Below are 18,512 nucleotides of genomic sequence, written 5' to 3' on the forward strand. Positions count from 1 at the left end.
TTTATAATAGCAACAGAAATCCTAATTAAGATGCATGCTTTCCCAGCCATGGTGGACTTACAGTATAAATCAAAATAATTTCTCCCTTCCCTAAGCTGATTTGTTAGATATTTTGTCACAGCAAGAGAGAAGTAACTAACACACTTTAGAATGCTGTAAGCCTGATGGGCTGTTCTGTTGGGGGCTTGGAAGACCACAATGCTGATAGAAATGCAGATGGCAAGGGTTGTGCTTGTGAGATCTCAGAAGAGAAAAATGACTATTGTAAAGTGGGCCAGAGGCTATGTGGGTTACAGCAGATGCTATGTTCTGTCTAGATTCTGAAAACCCCAGTGAGGCTGAATTTACAAGTAAAGGGATGATATGTTTGTTGGAGGAAATTCCAAGATACAGTTAGTAGTTCGACTGTGGCATGGTTATCACTCACTGCGTTTAGCCAGGTTTCCAGTGAGAATTCTGAGCAGAACGTGGAGCAGAAAGATGTAAAAAAATGGGCAGTGTGTCAAGGAAAGGTGTAAGAGTGAATTTGAAGCTGTGGACACAGCAGGGAAACACCTCAGGAAGGCTCAGCTTCAGAGGTGCACGGAGGTCGTTGCAGCATGGTCCCAGGGAGCCAGGTTGCATCTTGAACTTGGTGTCATCCACTTGGTGCTACTCTTGAGGTATGCAGAATGCAAGAATGATGAGGCCATGGAAGCTTGCTCCAAGTTCCAGAAAAAGCCTGTGGGGCCAGGTAAAACGTGGCAGGGTTGAGTTTCCTTCCAGGAGGCTCTGAGATGCACATGTGTGAAACCGTGTTGATGAAGCCTGAGTTTCAGTGGCGAGCCTAGGCTGCTGTAGATGCCAGGGTCTTGACACAACTGCCAAGGAAAACGGTAAGTAGTGAGGGGAGACAGCCCAGGGGAGGGGCGGGACTATCGAAGTTCATTGGAGCCCAGATAATGTCACTGTAAACCCTGGATGCTAGGAGCTGTAGGCCCATGGGTTGGCATTTTTCTCTACTGGGTTTTGTCTTCATCTGATCTTTCCCTGCTGTGTCACCATCCTTGAATTTTGAAGTGGGAATGCTTGCTGTGTGTTACTTTATACTGGTCAAGTGTGACTTGGGTTTTTTATTTTTATTTTTTTTTCTTTTATGGGTGCTTACAGCTCAGAAGAGACTTGGGAACTGTGTTGGGGCTGTAAGAGTAAGGGAGCTTTTGAAGTAGGATAAATGCGTTTTGTGTGATGAGATGGACATGGCCCCATGGGGACCAGCAGAGTATTGTGCTGTGAATGTAAAATGTCCCCCACAGGCTCATGTGTTTGAACATTTGTGCCTCAGCTGGTGATGCTATTTGGGGAGGGCGAGGAACAACTTGGACCGTGGATCTAATTGGCTTCTTTTCCTTAGCAACATGTACTTGAAGTTCTCCATGGCTTTAGAGCGTCCACATCTTCTTGCTGAGTGGTGTTTCATTGTATGAAACCACTGAACCACACTGTTCATGTAGTTGCTTTTTTGTTTGTTTTTGTTTTTTGTTCTATTTTGAGACAGGATTTCTTTGTGTGGTCCTGGCTGTCCTGGAACTGGCTCTGTAGATAAGGCTGGCCGCAGACTCACAGGGATCCTCTGCTTCCCGAGTGCTGGGATTAGAGGTGTGTGCCAACATTCCCAGCTAATGTAGTTTCTTTTGAAGAGGTGCTTTATTTGTTTCCAGTCTGGGGACGTGAGGATCGGGAAGGACATGTTTGTACACATTTCCCTTGGGTCACATTTTCCCGTCCATTTGGGTAAATGCTCAGCAGTGTGATGGCCAGACCTGAAGATAAACTCTGGCCTCCTCTGCAGGAATCTGTCGAGCAGTCTTCTAGGGTGTCTCTGCTGTCCTGCATTCTTAGGCTGCTCTGCGCTCACTGATATCAAGTCTTCACATTCAGCTGCTCTCAGGGTCTAAGTGCTGAGAGAGATGGAGTGTCTTTCCTTTGCCATCCGTATCTGTGAATTCCACCTCAAAATCATTTCTCTGTCTATGTCTCTCTCTTCCTCTTTTGTGAGACAGGGTCTTGCTATGTAGTCCAGGCTGGCCTTGAACCCTGGACAATCCTGCCTGTGCCTTCCAAGGCTGGGATTACAGGCATTCATCACCACATTCAGTTTTCCTTTGCATCCTATTTAACACTGTGACAAAGCAGAGGTGATAAAAACATATTTATTATTATTGTAAATTTATTTTTATTTTTTGGCTTTCTGAGACAGGGCCTCATGTAACCCAGGCTAAGGCTAAACTAAGAATCTGGCCAAAAAAAAAAAAAAAAAAAGACCCTCTGAGCCTCCTGCCTTGCTTCCTTCCCAGGTATTAGAATTACAGACATGCACAGCCATGCCTGGCTAGAAGAGTTCAATTTTAATGATGGATTGTGAGTTTCTTCATTAAAAGATTTCAATGCTGTGTCTAAAAGCTCATCGCTGAGCCCTAGGTAATTTAGATTTTTCTCTGACATAAATCATCTGGGAAGTTTTACAGTTTGTGTTTTGCATTTAAACCCATGAGCTATATTTTTGTAACAGGTAACATAAGGCCTATGTGCAGATTCATTCTTCTTTTTTAATGTGGGTATCCAGTAGTTCTAGCACTATTGTCTGAAAAAGCTGCCTTTCCTTCATCAAATAGTCTCTGATCCTTTGTAAAAAGTCAATTAATGATTCCAGGCAGTGGTGGTGCTCGCCTTTAATCCCAGAACTCGGGAGGCAGAGGCAGGTGGATCTCTGAGTTCGAGGCCAGCCTGGTTTATAGAGAGAGTTTCAGAAGAGCCAGGGCTACACAGAGAAATCTTGTCTCGAGAAACAAAACAATCAGCTAATGGTGTTTTGTGGGATAAGTTTTGAAGCATTTGCTCCTGTTCAATGGATCTGTTTGTTCTCTCTCTAATACCATACTGACTTAATTAGTGTAGTTTTTTTAATTAAAAATTTTTTACACATCTTATTTATTTGTGTGTGTGTGTGTGTGTGTGTGTGTGTGTGTATGTGTACATGTGTGCACAGGAGGATCTTGAGTCCCAGGCTAGCCTGAGCTACACTGGGAGACCAATCACAAACAAATGACTCCCCCACTCCCCTGAAAGTATGGTCTTGCTTTATCCCTAGTCTTAGGGAAAAAGCCACTGGTTTCTGCTGCTCAGTGTGATGCCAGTATCAGCTTCAGTGGGCTGAGGATGGATCCCTCTGTCCCTGACTCGCCGAGAGCTTTGCTTTATGCATGAGTGGCTGTTTGATTTCACGGAATTCTCTCTGCTCCTTAGGGATTTGAGAGAACAGTAAATACACTGGGACATACATGTGCTGGCCTGTGGCACATGGTCTGTGTATATCAGAACGGAGGAGAGGGGCTGGAGAGATGGCTCAGTGGTTATGAGAACTGGCTGCCATTGTGGAGGACCCCAGTTCCTTTCTCAGCACCCACATGGCAGCTCATAACCAGCTGTAACTCCAATTCCAGGGGGATCTGATGCCCTCTTCTGGCCTCTGGTGAGAACTGCATGCAAGCGATGCACTGCCATACATACATACATACATACAGGCAAAACAATAACATAAATAAATAACATAAATATTAGAGAACATAAATAACATAAAATTAGAGAAAGATCTTAGACACACACAAAACAGAATGGAGGAGAAATGCCACACTCGAGCTCCAGGGCCAGACTGCCTGGGCTCATGTCTGAGCCCCATCGCTCGGCAGCTGTGTAAACTCTAGTAAATGACTTACTTTCTCTGTGTCTCATTTTTCTCACCAATAAAATAGAGATGAGGATGGCGTCTCCTGCTTAGAACTGCCTAAGGATCAAATTAATGGATTGCTGATAGCATGCTATTTTAAAAGTACTTGGGAAATGGCAAGTATCATACAGGTATCAGAGATCACTAATGATAATGATTGTTCTTTTTATATCATTTTTTATTTTTTTATTTTATTTTATTTTATTTTATTTTATTTTATTTTATTTTATTTTATTTTATTTTATTTTATTTTATTTTATTTTGATACAGGGTCTCACTACATAACCCTGGCTGGTCTGGATTCATTATGTAGACCAGACTGGCCTGGAACTCACAGAAATCCACCTGCCTCTGCCTCCCAAGTGCTAGGATTAATGTAGTGAGCCACAATCCCCAGCTATTATGCTATTTAAATAAAAGAGACTTAATTATTTTAAAATTACCTGTATGGTGTGTGTGTGTGTGTGTGTGTGTGTGTGTGTGTCTATGTCTGGGTAGGTGCACATCAGTGTAGATGCCACTGGAGTTCAGAAGATGGTGTTTGATTCCTTGAAACTGGAGTTACAAGTTGTTGTGGTCTGCTTGACCTGAGTATACAGAACTGAGTTTGGGTCCTCTCCAGAGTAAGAGCAGTGTGTACCCATATCTGCAGATCCATCTCTCCAGCTCCCTAGTTGTATTATTCTTTTTTTAATCAATACTGTCTAACACCAGGGTCTTCTGATTCATTTATTCATCCATCCATCTATGTACCTAATCATCTATCTGTAGGAAATGTCTCCTGTAGCCCAAGCTGGCCTTACACTCAATATTAAGGCAAGAATGACCTTGAACTTCTGATCCTCCTTCCTCTATCTCCCTGGTGCTGGGATTATGAGTGTGTGCCTTCTGGCTGGGTTTGTGCAGGGCCAGGGTTAGACCTCAGGGCCTTTCGCTGGCTAGGTGAGCACTGGGCCACCTCCTCAGCAGGGCTTATTTTTAGTTTTAGCCAAATTTCCACATCAGAGAATCAGTTGGGAACAGATGGTTGGGTGGATTCAAGTCCCAGCTTGCAATTCGCCAGCTGTGTGACAGTGGGCCAGTGATGGAGACTCTTTATACCCCAGTGTAATAATTTCTGCAGTAGCAACAGCCCCACCTGGTCACGCGCATCCTGTTGGTGAATTTTGTACAGTCACACCTGCTTGGTACCTAAGCCCAGCAGCCATCTTCTCTTCTGGACCACAGGTTTTCTGGTCTTAGCCCCACTGATGACACACAGGGTGCGTGTACTGGTGGGTCACTCAACTCCGGGGGAACCCTAGTGGCTGCCCAGGCCTGGCAGAGCTCTCTGTCACTGGAGGCATGCAAATGCAAGCTGGGGTTTGGTAGGGTTTTCTAGAAGTTTCTGTGTAGGCTAAGAGAGGGGGAGGTTAGGCTGAATGAGAGATTAGAGTATGCTGATCGGGGAAGGGGGCTGAGGAAATGGCTTGAGGTCAGCTCTGATGCCCCCTCAAGCATTAGAGAGAGCCACTTCTTCTGCTTCTACCTGCTTTATATTTTGAAGCTCCCGAGACTGTTCTGGGGCTGTGTGCAATGGCTAATCATCACTGTCAACTTGACCGGATTTACAGTCACCTAGGAGATGGGGAGGCCGCCTCTGGGTGTGTCTTCGGGAGCCGTTCCAGAGGATTAACTGATCGGGAAAGACTTGCTCAGAGTGTGGGTGGCACCATCTTCCTGTGTGGGGACCAGATGGAATAAAAGCCAGGGGAGTGCTGGGGTGCGGGGATTTGCCTTGTCTCTGCTTCCCGGCCCTTCCGCCACTCACCAGGGCGAACCAGACCCTCTCAAATCAGGCTCAGAACACATCCTTCTAGATTCAGGGTGTTTGTGGCAGGCTTTTTAGTCAAGGCAACAAGAACAGTGATTAACATAGAGGCCTGCCACTAGAAAACATTCAAAACCATTGTCTTTTTTTTTTTTTTTTTTTTTTTGCTGAAGGGGAAACCGAGGCTCAGAGTTAGAAGACATTTCTCACTGAAGTGTTTACACTCGAAGGGATGAGCCTCTCAGAGCCTCCCAGCCTGGGGCTTACTCTATCCTAGCCTGTGCCCTTGGTCCATGGCTGCCTCACCCAGCTCTGATGGTCACCACCCCTCAGCCCTTTCCTCATCTGGGGCCGTGGGCCTTGGGCTCATCTCTCCACTACCTTGGACCTGGCTTGTGTGGGCTGTGGAGAACTGTGGTGTCTCTCCACAGTTACCAGAGGAGCCTGTTGCTGTTCATTCATTTATTCATCCAACCAAAGAGTATTTATCTAGCTCCTACTGCGTGTGGGGCATATGTGGGGCTTTGTGACAGAGACGAGTTCTTAGTCTCATGCATCTTACAGTCTCGGGGAAGACGAACAAATGATTCTGTGAGAGTCTTGGCTTAGTCAGGGAGATCAACTGTTGAAACAAAACAATGTTATGATTTTAAGGTCTTAATACAGTGTGGGATTTCTTTAGCTGTTCATTTAGGTAGTAGTGACACAGGGACCTGGGCTACTGCCATTGTGTGCTTTACCCCCTGTACTCTCTCCATTCAGCTAGAGACAGGAAAGGAGAGTGAGCATGCAGCATCTCATGGGAATTCAAGGCCTCTATTAGCCAGAACTCAGGAGCTTGACCCGGCAGATTCCAAAGAAGCTTGGGAAATGTAGTCCAACTGTATACTCAGGAATAAAAGGCAATAGGCTTGTTGAAGTATGGAAGAACGTATCTCAGTGGGATTGCTTCTGTGTTGGTGGTCAGCTGGCGGTGTCATGCTTCCTCTCTGAAAGCACCATAAGGTAGGTGACATTAAACGCAAGCCTGAGGATGACTAAGATTTGGCCAGGGGAAGGGAAATGTTCCTTACGCACGGCAGGGCGGCACATGACTAGAGCTGAGCACAGAGGGCAGTGAGCTGAAGCTGGATCAACAGTAGAACCCAGGTACGAAGAGCTGTAGGAAAACTGCCCAGAACACAGGAGCTGATGAGGGGGTTGGTGATTAGAGAGATCCGCTTCTGAGGAGAGAGGGACCACAGGCTGCAGGTGGGAAGCCACAGTCATGTCTCCCCAAATCCATGCGTTTGGTTTGGTTTGATTCCCAGCAAGCTATGACTGGGAAGTGGTGGCACCTTTAAGAGCTGGGGCCTTATAGGGATGGTATTTAAGTCTTTGGGGGTGTGGCTTGGAAGGGGATGGAGGGACCCAGTACTTTCCCTTTTCTCATTACCCCGGAGACGGGTGCTTCTGTTTCACTACCTGCTCCTGCCATGCGTGTTGCTCTACGATAGACCCCAAAGCCATCCAGCCAAACTATCATGGCCTGCCCTGCTAACTCCAAAGGAGGCTGGGAAATGTAGTCCATCTGTAGGACCAAGAAGACCCTCTTAGAGATCTCTTTTCTCTGTAAGTTGATTATCTCTGGTATTGTGAGATAGTGGTTGGCATTGAGCAGCACGGAAACTCTGAGACAAGTCAGATGTTGGGGGGATAGGGCTGGACCACCACAGCGGTGTGGGTGGGAAGGAGGAGACACTGTATAGACAGAAGACAACCGGGACTTGACCCATTCTGGGATGGGATTCTGGGATGCTGATGAAAACCGATGCGGGTGAGGTGACTGGCTGGTTTAATGAGAAGGGTTAGGCATTGCTGGCCCATGTTCTATTTGTAAATAATGTTTTGTAGGGAAACAGTTACACCCATGCATTGATGTTTTATCCACGGCAGGTTTTCCATGGCAACAGCCATTGAGTAGGACAATAATTAGACGTTTCTTTTCCTGCTCTTTACAAGTAGGTGTGCTGACCCCTGAGCCAGCCAATTACTCATTTCAGTAAAGTTTCAAAAAAAATCAGTAAACTGTGAGTTGGAGAGATGGCTCAGCAGTTAAGAGCACTGGCTGCTCTTCCAGAGGACCTGGGTTCAATTCCCAGCACCCACATGGCAGCTCACACCTGTCTGACTCCAGTTCCAGGGGTCTGACGCTCTCACACAGACATACCTGCAGGCAAAACACCAATGTACATAAATAAAAAGTAAATAAACTGTTAAAAAAGTCAGTAAACTGGCTAGAGGTGTGTCTCAGAAGGAAAGGCGATTGCCACCCCAGCATGAGGGCCCAAGTGTGAGGCCCAGCATCATGAAATAAGCCGGGTTTCATGGGTTCTAGTTTGCTTGCTCTTGCTGTAATAAACCCATGACCAAAAGCAATGTGGAATGCAAAGGGTTGGTTTTAGCTCATAGATCACAGTCCACCATTGAGGGAAGTCAAGACAGGAACTTGGAGTAGAAACCACGGAAGAATGTTACTTACTGGCATGCATGCTCCCTGTGGCTTGCTTAGGAATCCCTGTGATACAGGCCAGGACTTCCTGCCCAGGGATGGCACTGCCCACAGTGGGCTGGGCTCTCCTACATCAACAGCAATTAAGAAAATGCCTCACAGACATGAACACAGGCCAGCGTGATGGAGTACAATTCTCAACCGGGAGTCACTCTTCTAGGTTTGTGACAAGTTGACAACTGAAACTAACTGTGACATACGGCACATGCCTGTGATCTCGGCATTTTGGGGAGGTGAAGCTAGGGGGATCCCTGGAGCTTTCTGGACAGCCAGCCTCGCCTAATTCATGACTCCACAGGACCAGGCATAGTGGCATTTTCTTAATCCTAGCACCCGAGAGGCAGAGGCAAGCAGATATCTGTGAGTTCAAGGCAAGCCTGGTCTACATGGTGAGTGTCAAGCCAGCCAGGGTTACACAGAAAAACCCTGTCTCAAAAAAACTAATACCAACAGCGCCCTCTCCTCCCCAAAAAAACCCAAACAAGGTTGATGGTCTCTATCTGCACATGCATACGCAAGCGGATGAATACATACCCCAGTGAAATAGTGTGACAGGCCGCTGCAGCTTTCATCCAGTTTTTTATTCTTTTGATTTCTAGTTCTGTCCTTTAGTGATGCCCAGGCTGCCCACCTGTGCCCAGATAGCCACTGGCTGAGGTTTATCCGGTAGTTAGGGTAGCAGCCTCAAGGCCAGGTGGCTGCTTACCCTCAGGGGCCCACCACACATCTGGCTGTAGCCACCACCACCGCCGCTGCTGCTGCTGGCCCAGTTGTGGGGCTGGCCAGCTGAGCTAGCCTTGGGGTTGGTCTGTCAGGCTGACCGGTCTTCCGGGGACTGTCACATTGACATGATGCTGTTCTTAGAAATGGTGTCATCTACTCCGAATGAAAGTCCCCGGAGCTCGGCTTTGCCACAGGTTCTCTATGCAGATGGAGGAGATGCGCTCGCTCATGAAGAGGCAGGGAACAGGTGAGCCTCCTGTGGGTCCTGGCTGAGCGCCTCTCAGAGTGATGTGCAGTCTCAGTCCCTTTTGCCCTGAAGACCCAGGGAGATGTTTGTCCACGGCCTCACCCCCAGACCTCCTCTGCCCGGGTCCCAAGCTAAGTACCCAGATGCGAGCAGGACACTGTGAGAATGTGGCTGCAGCCATAACGAGTTTATTCCTGAGGTCAGCAGTGTAAATAGTAGAAAAATGTATTTCCTGTTCCAAGTCAAATAAGCAAGTGGCAGCCAGTTGGCCAGGGGCCATCATCGGGATTTCAGCCATGCATGTGCCCTGCCTTTGGCTGTGGGGGAAGGAACAGGACTGCCCGGCACAACCTCATCTTCTTGCTAATGGTAGACTTCTCGGTTAGCTCCTGGTGTGTCTTGCTGGGATCATGTGAGCTGAGGGGCAGGGGTGGGTGGGGCTGCCAGGACCATTGGCCAGCATCCTGACTCCTGGCATGGTCCTCAGAGAAACTAATGGACAGAGGATGGACGGGAGGGCATCCACCACCCCTCAGTGGAAGGGACCCAGACTCACAGAGCTATTGATGGGAGGAGTCCCTGCCTGCTCTGTGGGGTTCTCTGAAGATCTTAGGAGCTTGGTGTTGGGATAATCCAGCAGACGGCTGGGTCTGTCTTGTGCAAACTGTGTAGTGTCCAAGTGGTGTCCTTCTAGGTAGGTGGCTGCTTTCTCTGCGGTATGTCCGTATTTCTTCCCCTCACGCCCACTCCTCCTCCTCTTCTCTTTTTCTCTCTCTGTGTGTCTCCTTTTCCTTCTCGCCTTCCTTCTTTTCTTTCTTTTTATTCTTACTTTTAAAAGGATCTGGCATGTCCCAAGCTGGGGGATCAAACTCTGGGATTCAGAAGTGCTGGGCAAATGCTCTAACAACCAAGCTGCTTCCCCAGCCCACCCCTCTGCCTTCCCCTCAGTCCTTTTGCAGGGGTACGCCTGCTGCTAAGAGGGGAGGGGCGCTTCCTGCCAGGTGCTTCATGCCTTCAGAGCTGTCAAGCCCTGTGATTGCTTTGTGGTCCCTCTCGCTGAAGAAATCTACCCACACTCCCCGCCACCCCTTCCCCTGCCCTCTAGGCCCCATGTGGCCTCTGGAAGTCTCCCTCAGCCTGGCTGGTCCTCGTTTACTGGTCAGGCTGGAGGGGAGGGCCAGGCTCTGGTTCTGTTGTACCTCCGGATTGGGGTCTGACTAAAGGAGGGGCCAGCCAGTCACTGTTACAGGAGTGATGGGCGGAGGGTCACACGATGGGCAAGGTTGTACGCTTCCTCCCAGTCTTAAAACCCCTTTGAATAGAGTCCAGGGACAGGTCTCTGACCCGAATATGGTTCGCCAAGCTGTTTTATAAAGAGCAGTCTCCTGCAGGGCAGCGAACTTCTCTTCTTTCATATTTTTTGTTCAATGAACTAAAAGCACGGAGCCAGGCTGGGCATGGTGGCACACGCCTTTAATACCAGCACCCGGGAGACAGAGGCAGGTAGATCTCTGTGAGTTCAAAGTCAGCCTGGCCTATAGTGAGGTCTAGAACAGCCAGGCTCACACATCATGACTGGAGTGTTGGTGGAAGCCGGGAGCACTGAGGGTCACTCTCAGTGTGGGAGCCAGTGACTCAGGGGACCTGGGCAGAGCAGGGGCGAACACTCTGTCCAAATCTCAGGGGCCCCCTCCAGTGAGTCTTGGGTACGGTGATAGGGTCCTTTCTCCAGTCTGTGTCCCCTCCGGACGTGGGGCTTTTGAGCAGAGGTAGACACATGTCATTTGAGATGTGACTAGGGACCAAAGACGCTCTGAGTAGTTTATGAGCCAGAGCGTGTCCATGGTCAAGGGGTCCTTGCACTCCTTTTATCTCCTGTGTGGGCAGGGTGTAGCCTCCACGCCTGGCAGGCTGCCCTCCTACTTAGCCTTTTTAGAATTCCATCTGGCTCTCGTTGCGAGGTTTCCCGAAGTCTGCCCAGTGGAACCAGGGCAGTATTCTCTTCTCCCTGGCATCCACGCAGCACTCTCTGGTTTGGTGAAAGGCGTCTGCCGAGGGGTGCATGCGAGCCCATTTGACATTGCCATGGGGCTATTAAAGGAAATGAATACCATTCGCCATTTGTTCTTCGGTGAAAAAATCCGATTCTCCACTCCACTGAGATCTGTTGTGGGGGGCAACGGAAGCTGTGCTCGCCTCATCTCCCCATGGTCCCCCCACTGTCTCCTCCTTCCTTCTCTCCTATTACCGCCTGTGTGACTGCATATGGTGCTGAGGACTAAGATGCTGCCACAGCTGGGCTCCTGTGGAGGGCCTGGGTACCAATGTCACACACAGGGACCATGGACTCTGCTGGCTCTGGTCTTCTCTTCCTCTTCCAGTCCAGGCTGGTCATAGGCTTCAGCAAGGGAGCAGTGGCCCAGATATGAACTGGACACAAGGCCTCCCGAGTGCCCCATTCCAAGGGCTTCTGCTGGCAACATGGTACACAGGCCATGGGCTGTTTCATCGGAACTGGAGAACCCATAGAGCCATGTCCACTGCTCAGGAGCTATGTCCCCACCCCCATCCTGGGCTCTGTGCCACAGTGGGGCAGCCCGGACTTCCAGGCCATGGGGGAGCATCATTCCAAGCCATGACCAGGGAATGACACAGACATGATCCCCCCTGTCTGGCATCTCCTGACCCTGGAGGAATCTGCCTGCAGGACAGGCGCCGGCAGCTGGTGTCCTCAGCTGGAGCAGGGGTGCAGCTGGTTGGCATGAGCCTGCTGACTGGGCCAGGGTTTGAAGTCTTTTAACATGCTTCAGCTTCCACGAGCAGACAGGAATCCAGGACACGGATCTTATGGAGAGTGAGAGATCTGTGGGCTTCCAGTCACTCAGGCGATCTGGGGTTGTGTGGAGGGAGCTTCCTGGTGTCTGGGATGGAGCTGAAGTGCCTGAGCTACATGGGGGAGGCCACAAGGGATCATGAGGCGAGCCAGGAAGGACAATGATGACCTGCCCAGCAGTACCGGCTGGCTGTGGTTTCTGCAGTCTGATTTAATTAATCCTGAAGAGCAGTGGTTCTCACCCTTCCGAATGCGGCGGCCCTTTGATACGGCTCCTCCTGTCGTGGTGAGCCCCAACTACAAAATTATTTTGTTGCTACTTCGTAACTGTAATTTTGCTACTGCTGTGAAGCTTAGTGTGAATATCTGTGTTTTCCAGTGGTCTTAGGTGAGCCCTGTGCAAGGGTTGTTACTGCTCTAGCAGAAGGTTCGAGTGACTTTCTCTGGAGGAAACTGAGGCCTGGAGGTGGCCTGCCTGAAGGTCTCCAGGGACCTGTCGCACATGCAGGCTGGTCTCTGGCCAAGCTTTCCCGTCATGCAGATTCGCTCTGTTCCCCACCCAGCTCTCTCTACTCCCCCAGGCCGCTGATGAATTGAAAATCCTATTAAGGTTAAATTAATGGGCTTTTCTTGTGGGGCAGCGGGCTGGAACGGAGGCTGGGGCTGCGTCTCTGTGCTTCGGCGGGCAGCGAGCAAGGACTGCGTGGTGGGCCAGGCTTTCCAGGGCTCCCTGCCTCTGTGAAGTGGAGCCTCATCCTTCCCAAGCGGCCTTTTATCTGGGAAGGGGCAGAGGTGCCGTGAACCTTGGAATTAAAATCTGATGGGGCTTGGGACAAATCTTGAGGTCAGAGACCACACCACGCCTCCCCTGGCCATGGCATCAGTCCATGGGAAGGCCTGGAGCTTGGTGGTTGGCTCAGGTCTATGACCTCCTGAGGGCAGGGGGCATGCCCCCCCCCCAGGGGAGCTTTGTGCTTTTGCAGGCTGTGGGAAGGCTCAGTTCTAGGGATGATGTGTTGTGGAGCTGCCGTGGTGGAAGGGGTTCTAGAGACCTCTCTCCTTGTGTCCCACCCAGACAGTAGGCCCAGCATTATAGTCCTTCTGTGTTTATGAGGTATCCAGTCTGGACAGCTCCATGTAGCCTCTGGAGACTCGGCTGCGAGGCAAGGGGATCTCAGTCTAATCGGTAGAAGGCCGATGTCATGGTTGCCCTGTTGGGTGTGGGTAAGTGCTGTGGTCAGGAGGAAACCGGCAAGAGAAATGGTCAGGGCAGGCCTCCTGGAGGACGTGGCACTTCCGTAGCAGAAACAATGGAGCTGGACAGATAGAAAGGCAAATTAAAACATGGGGACCAGAGTAGGAAGAAGGGTGAGGGGCTACAGGAAGAAGGAGGAGAGAAGGCAGGGAGAGACCTCCGGTGGATCTGATTTTCCTCAAATCTTAAGGAAGCCTCATTATTTTGTTGTGTTTGAGGAGAGTGCCAAGACAGGATCCCATTATGTAGCTCAGGCTAGACTCAACCTTCTGATCTGTCTTAGCCTCTGAGTTTGGGGATGGCAGGCATGTGTCTCCACAACCAGCTAGGGGGCTTTATTTTACCGCTTTACTTCATAGCTCAGAAGACAGTGCCCAGTGAGGGAAAGAATCATGCGGTGAGTTAGAGGCGTGGGACCAGTGACCACTGGGTCTCTCAGTGCTTAGTTCAAGGCTCCGTGACTGTGAGGAGGGTTTCTGGGCCTCACTCCCTGCCAGGCTGCTGCTGAGCGTTTTGTAATTGCTGGTTTTGGAGCCAGGGTCTTACCTAGTCCAAGATAGCCTCAACTCCTTATGTGGCCAACTCTGCCTCAAACTTCCCATCCTGCCCACACCTCCCAAGCGGTAAGATCACAGGCATGGGCCACCATGCCCTGCAGTCACTAAGCCCTTGACACAAATTGGCTATGAGATTGTCTATCATCTAAACAATTTTACTACATGCTAATTTTGTAAATAATTTTTTTATGCGCATGCGCACACACACATGTGTGCTACAGTATATATGTGACAGTGAGGACAGTGTGAGGGAGACAGTTCTCCCCTTTCACCATGGCACCATGTGGGATTTGGGGGACTGAATGTGGGTCACCAGGCTGGGTAGAAAGTATCCTTAACTGCTGAGCCATCTTGCTGGCCCTGAGGCACACTCTTCGTGTGTCTACTCAGCCAGGACTCTCGTGGAGCCATCACACAGATGCTGAAGCTGGAGTACCTCACAGTCACTGATGGTGACTGGCAGGGTTGGGGTGCACCCAGGCTGCCTGAGGACAGAGCCCCTCCTGTGTCCTGCCAGGGGCTTAGGGTTCCTGGAGCCGACAAAAGGTCAAGGTTCCAGGCGAGCAAGGTGCTCAGCCCTGCAGCATGCTTCTCTCCCGGGTCCAGAGGCCTATGGGTAAGTTCATCTCCCCAAGCAGAGAGAAAAGAGGAAGAGGAGGATGTCCTGGCACAGGATCCATGCCCAGCACCAGCCCCCTTGTTGGGTGGCAGGGAAAGCTAGGAATTAGATATAAGGCTGCCTCTGGGTCAGTGTCCATCCTTCCCTCCTCTATGAGCCGCCTCCCATGCTGTTCCTGACTCCTGATAGCCTGTGCACTTGGGAAGGACAGGGGGCCTGACTGGTGCTGTTTCCATCTCTGGCCCTGTTCTGGCCTGGCTTACACACAACGCCTGTGCTGGTTGAGGCACCTGATGGGGATCAGGTTCTGAGGAGATAGAGAGGAAGCAGTAAAGAAGACTGGAGAGCGAGACCTGGAGGCTCAGTCGGCTGAGGTAGAGCAAAGGTAAGGACAGCTGGGACGGGGTGGGGGGTGGGGGCGGGACACAGCTATACTAGACCAGACTCTGCAGGGAGGGCTTGGGGGCAGGAGGAAGCAGACACTGGAAAATGGGGATGCTTGGTAAGGGGGACCCACTCACTAAGCTTTTCCAGAAGACATAGGTGTGGACAGGAAACAGCGAGGTTTGCTGTCAGGAAGGACGTGGGGAGCCTGAGAACAGGGCTGCTCACGGGGTGGGGAGTGTGGCAGGCTGAGTCTGAGGGGTGAAATTCGGGTGGGCCCAGGCCAGGGCCAGAACATGGGGTTCCAGGTCTGGCTCTCTGGTTCCCTAATTCCATTTCCCTGGCTGTAAGGGTGGTGGTGATCAGAGTTCTCCTGTGCTGCAGAGACCCAACGCCAGGGTGACTAGACGGTGTTGGGAGCTAGGTGGGTGCACAGGTCTTGGAGCCCTTGGCTTTGCTGGTTTCTTTTTATCACTACTGTTGCTGTGTCTGTGGCATATACATGTGTGTATGTGGTGGGGGGCATGTGCAGATGTGGGCACCGGAGGCTGACATGGGACGCCTTCCTCACTTGCATCTCCATTACCTGGAGTTAACTGGTCGACTTGGCAAGGCTGGCTGAACATCATGACCCGGGGATCTGGCTGTCTCTGACTTCCCAGCTCTTGGGTCACAGGTGCATATGTTGCCACGAGCAGATTTTATGTGGGTTGGTCTGTGTGCCATAGTGCTCAGAGGGACTGCGCCTCCGTCATTTGACGTTGGACCTACCTTTCTTGTCTTGTGTTGCTGGCAAGCTTCAAACCTCTCCTTTCTCTCTGGTGCTGCTAAAACCCCACCTCCAAAGGCAGCGCTCGCCCAGTGGCTTCCCCCAGCCTGACCTCTGGCCCTGAGCCAGGGAAGTTGCTGAAGCACACACTGATGCTGTCCGCCTCCCTGTGGAAAACCTCCCAGCACTCCTATAGGGGGAGCTTCTGCGTGGCCTGACCCTGTCCACCCCTCCAGCCCCATGTACACTCTACCCCGCCTCAGACCTTTGCTTTTGGCCATGCAGTTCCGCTCTGCCCCTCCCACCATTCCTTCCATGGTGTCCTGTGGGAACTTCCCTCTGTGCTTCAAAACAAGAGTCCACTGTCTTTCCATCCAGGAACCTCCATTCTGTCACCGCACCTCAATTCTCTCCAGGGCGACTTCCAGAAGTCTTTGTAGTGCAGTTGGGGCATCTCTCATTTAGACAGTGAGGCAGAGATGGGACATGGGTCAGTCGTTACTGTCTGCAAAAACCCAGCTCAAAACTTGGTGCCCCGAGGAGGGGTCTGAATGACCGGTGAGGAAGAGGCTTCAGGTGCCTGGCGTGGATCTCCAACAGATTTGGGGACAGTCCTAGGGCACCGGAAAGGGAGAGGCAGACACTCAGCCTTCCTGGGAAAGGCTATTTTGGTCGTGGTAAATAAGCCCCTTTGGAAAATGTGACCAGTTTCTGATCTCGGCATCCTCATTCCGACGCCTTCCCGCCGGCGTGTGGTGGGGCCTCTGTTAATAAAGAGCAATTATGAGTGGGATTAGAGAGCTTATCGGGGACAGGTGGGGCCCCTTGTTCCACCCGCTCCCCAACAGTGGTAGGGATGACCTCACATTGTCCCTCCCTCCCGAGAGGTGCTGTGGAGGCCCAGCCAGGCTGCTCCACTGGGGAGGGGCGAGAACCCTCCCACTGGTGACTTCCCACCATCCCAGGTGAAGTTGCTGGGGACTCATGGGGCAGTTGCATCTCAACACACCTCACAACCTTGTGTGGCATCCTCAGACCCTGGTTAAGAAGGTGGGAAGACAGGGAGCCTGGACAGAGGTCACTGCCAGGCCTAGGGAACTCTTCCCATCTCTGTTTCACAGCACACCAATGACTTGAACTTGGCTCTGTAGAAATGGACCCTGGGTTTCAACATAGAGGCTTAGGGAAGACCTAGGGTGTCTTCCGGAAAAACTAGGGGAGGAGAAAGGAACCCAGAGGATGAAGGACAGAGGCCAGAATCAGGTCCATTCAGCCTGTTTTCTGTGGGGAGACAGGAACCCTCTCTGTAGCCCACGCTAGCCTCAACTAAGAGGGAATTAATTATGCTGCTTAAACTTCCTGAATGCTGGAACTGTAGGTGTGTGCCGCAGTATCAGCTCGTCTGTCTCTGAGACAGAAACCAGGGTGGGTCTAGATAGGGGCGATGACGACTGTGGAGATACAAGGAATGGGAAATATCTCTGTGTGTCCGTGTGTCAGTCTTGGGAAGGAGAAGTGGACAGAAAGAACAAAGCCACAGGAACACATAGATTTCTTCGTTAAGAGTGAGAGGCCAAACAGTAGAACATGTTAATCATAGACTCAGCAGTGATGTCTCACAGGGAGGAAGGAGACCATTGAGAAACAGATTCACCCTTTTCAGGTTGCCTCCTGGGCAGCTGTGTCGAGAGGAAGCTAAGTGCCTCTGTCCCAGCCACCAGCTGTCAGAAGCTTGTGGAAGCCGACACAAGCTTCCTCCTTTCTCTGAGACGCGCATGGCCACAGAGGTAGCTGCTGATTGCTGTGGGTGAAGAGGGGGCAGGGTTGTGTGCTACCGACAAACACGGTTTTCCCATGAAGCAAGGGGTCTGATCACGGGAGAGAGGCAGTGTAAGTCTGCTCAGGATGCATTCCGGGTGCCAACCTGATTACTGTAGAAGGAGAAGGCTGTTTCTGGACTGACGGACCCTACTGCACCATAGTGGCAGAGGCCCCGAAGAACTCTCAGAATCTGAAAGCTTTTCAGTCTTCCTAAAGAAGATGATGTCTGCCAACATGCAGCAAGAAAGCCCTTAACAAAGAAGGGAAGAAGCCCAGGACCAAAGCACCCAAGATTCAGATTCTTGCTATCCAGGTGTCTCATGACACAAACACTGATGGACTGCTCTGAAGAAATATTACACTAAGGAAAATGAGGAGGCCGGGGATGGGCAGTAGTGATGCATGCCTTTAATTCCCAGCACTTGGGAGGGGGGGGGGGCAGGCAGAGGCAGGTTCATCTCTGTGTTAGAAGCCAGACTGGTGTACAATGTGAATCTAGGACAGCAAGGGTTACACAGAGAAACAATGTCTCAAAAGGATAGATAGATAGATAGATAGATAGATAGATAGATAGATAGATAGATAGATAGATAGATAGATAGATAGACAGGAAACACAATCAATTGTGTTGTCCTGGAAGGGGGCAGGGTGAGGAGGAATGGCCCTAATAAGCCATTCACAGCATAACAAGAAATTAACAAAACATGGAACATTTCCTCACCATCTCTACATCAAAAAAAAAAGTCGAGGGCTGGGGTGTGGCTCCATGGTAGGCCCCAACTTGCACAAAGCCGGGAGCCCCATCCCCAGCAAGGCATAAACTGAACATGGCAATGCCCACCTGTAATCCCAGTGCTTGGGAGGCAGAGGCAGAAGGGTCAGGAGTTCAGGATCATCCTCTGCTCCATGTTGAGTCAGAGGCCAGAGAAGGCTACAGGAGAGACTGTCACAAACCAAACCACCCAAGGAGCAACTCAACCCTGATGTCAGAATCAGGGCTGGTCACATGATCCTTGTCACCTTCCGCAGAAAACTGCCAAAGCAGAGCTCAGAGCAATGCTCTTGGCTCCTGGCTTGACTGTCATACTCCAGGCTAGGCTTACAGCTTCTGGGTGATTCTCCCATGTCACAATAGGAATGCAGATTGCACACTACCACATATGATTTTACGTGGGTA

The sequence above is a fragment of the Meriones unguiculatus genome, chromosome 3 (assembly GCF_030254825.1).
Source record: "Meriones unguiculatus strain TT.TT164.6M chromosome 3, Bangor_MerUng_6.1, whole genome shotgun sequence".
NCBI classification, from domain to species: domain Eukaryota; kingdom Metazoa; phylum Chordata; class Mammalia; order Rodentia; family Muridae; genus Meriones; species Meriones unguiculatus.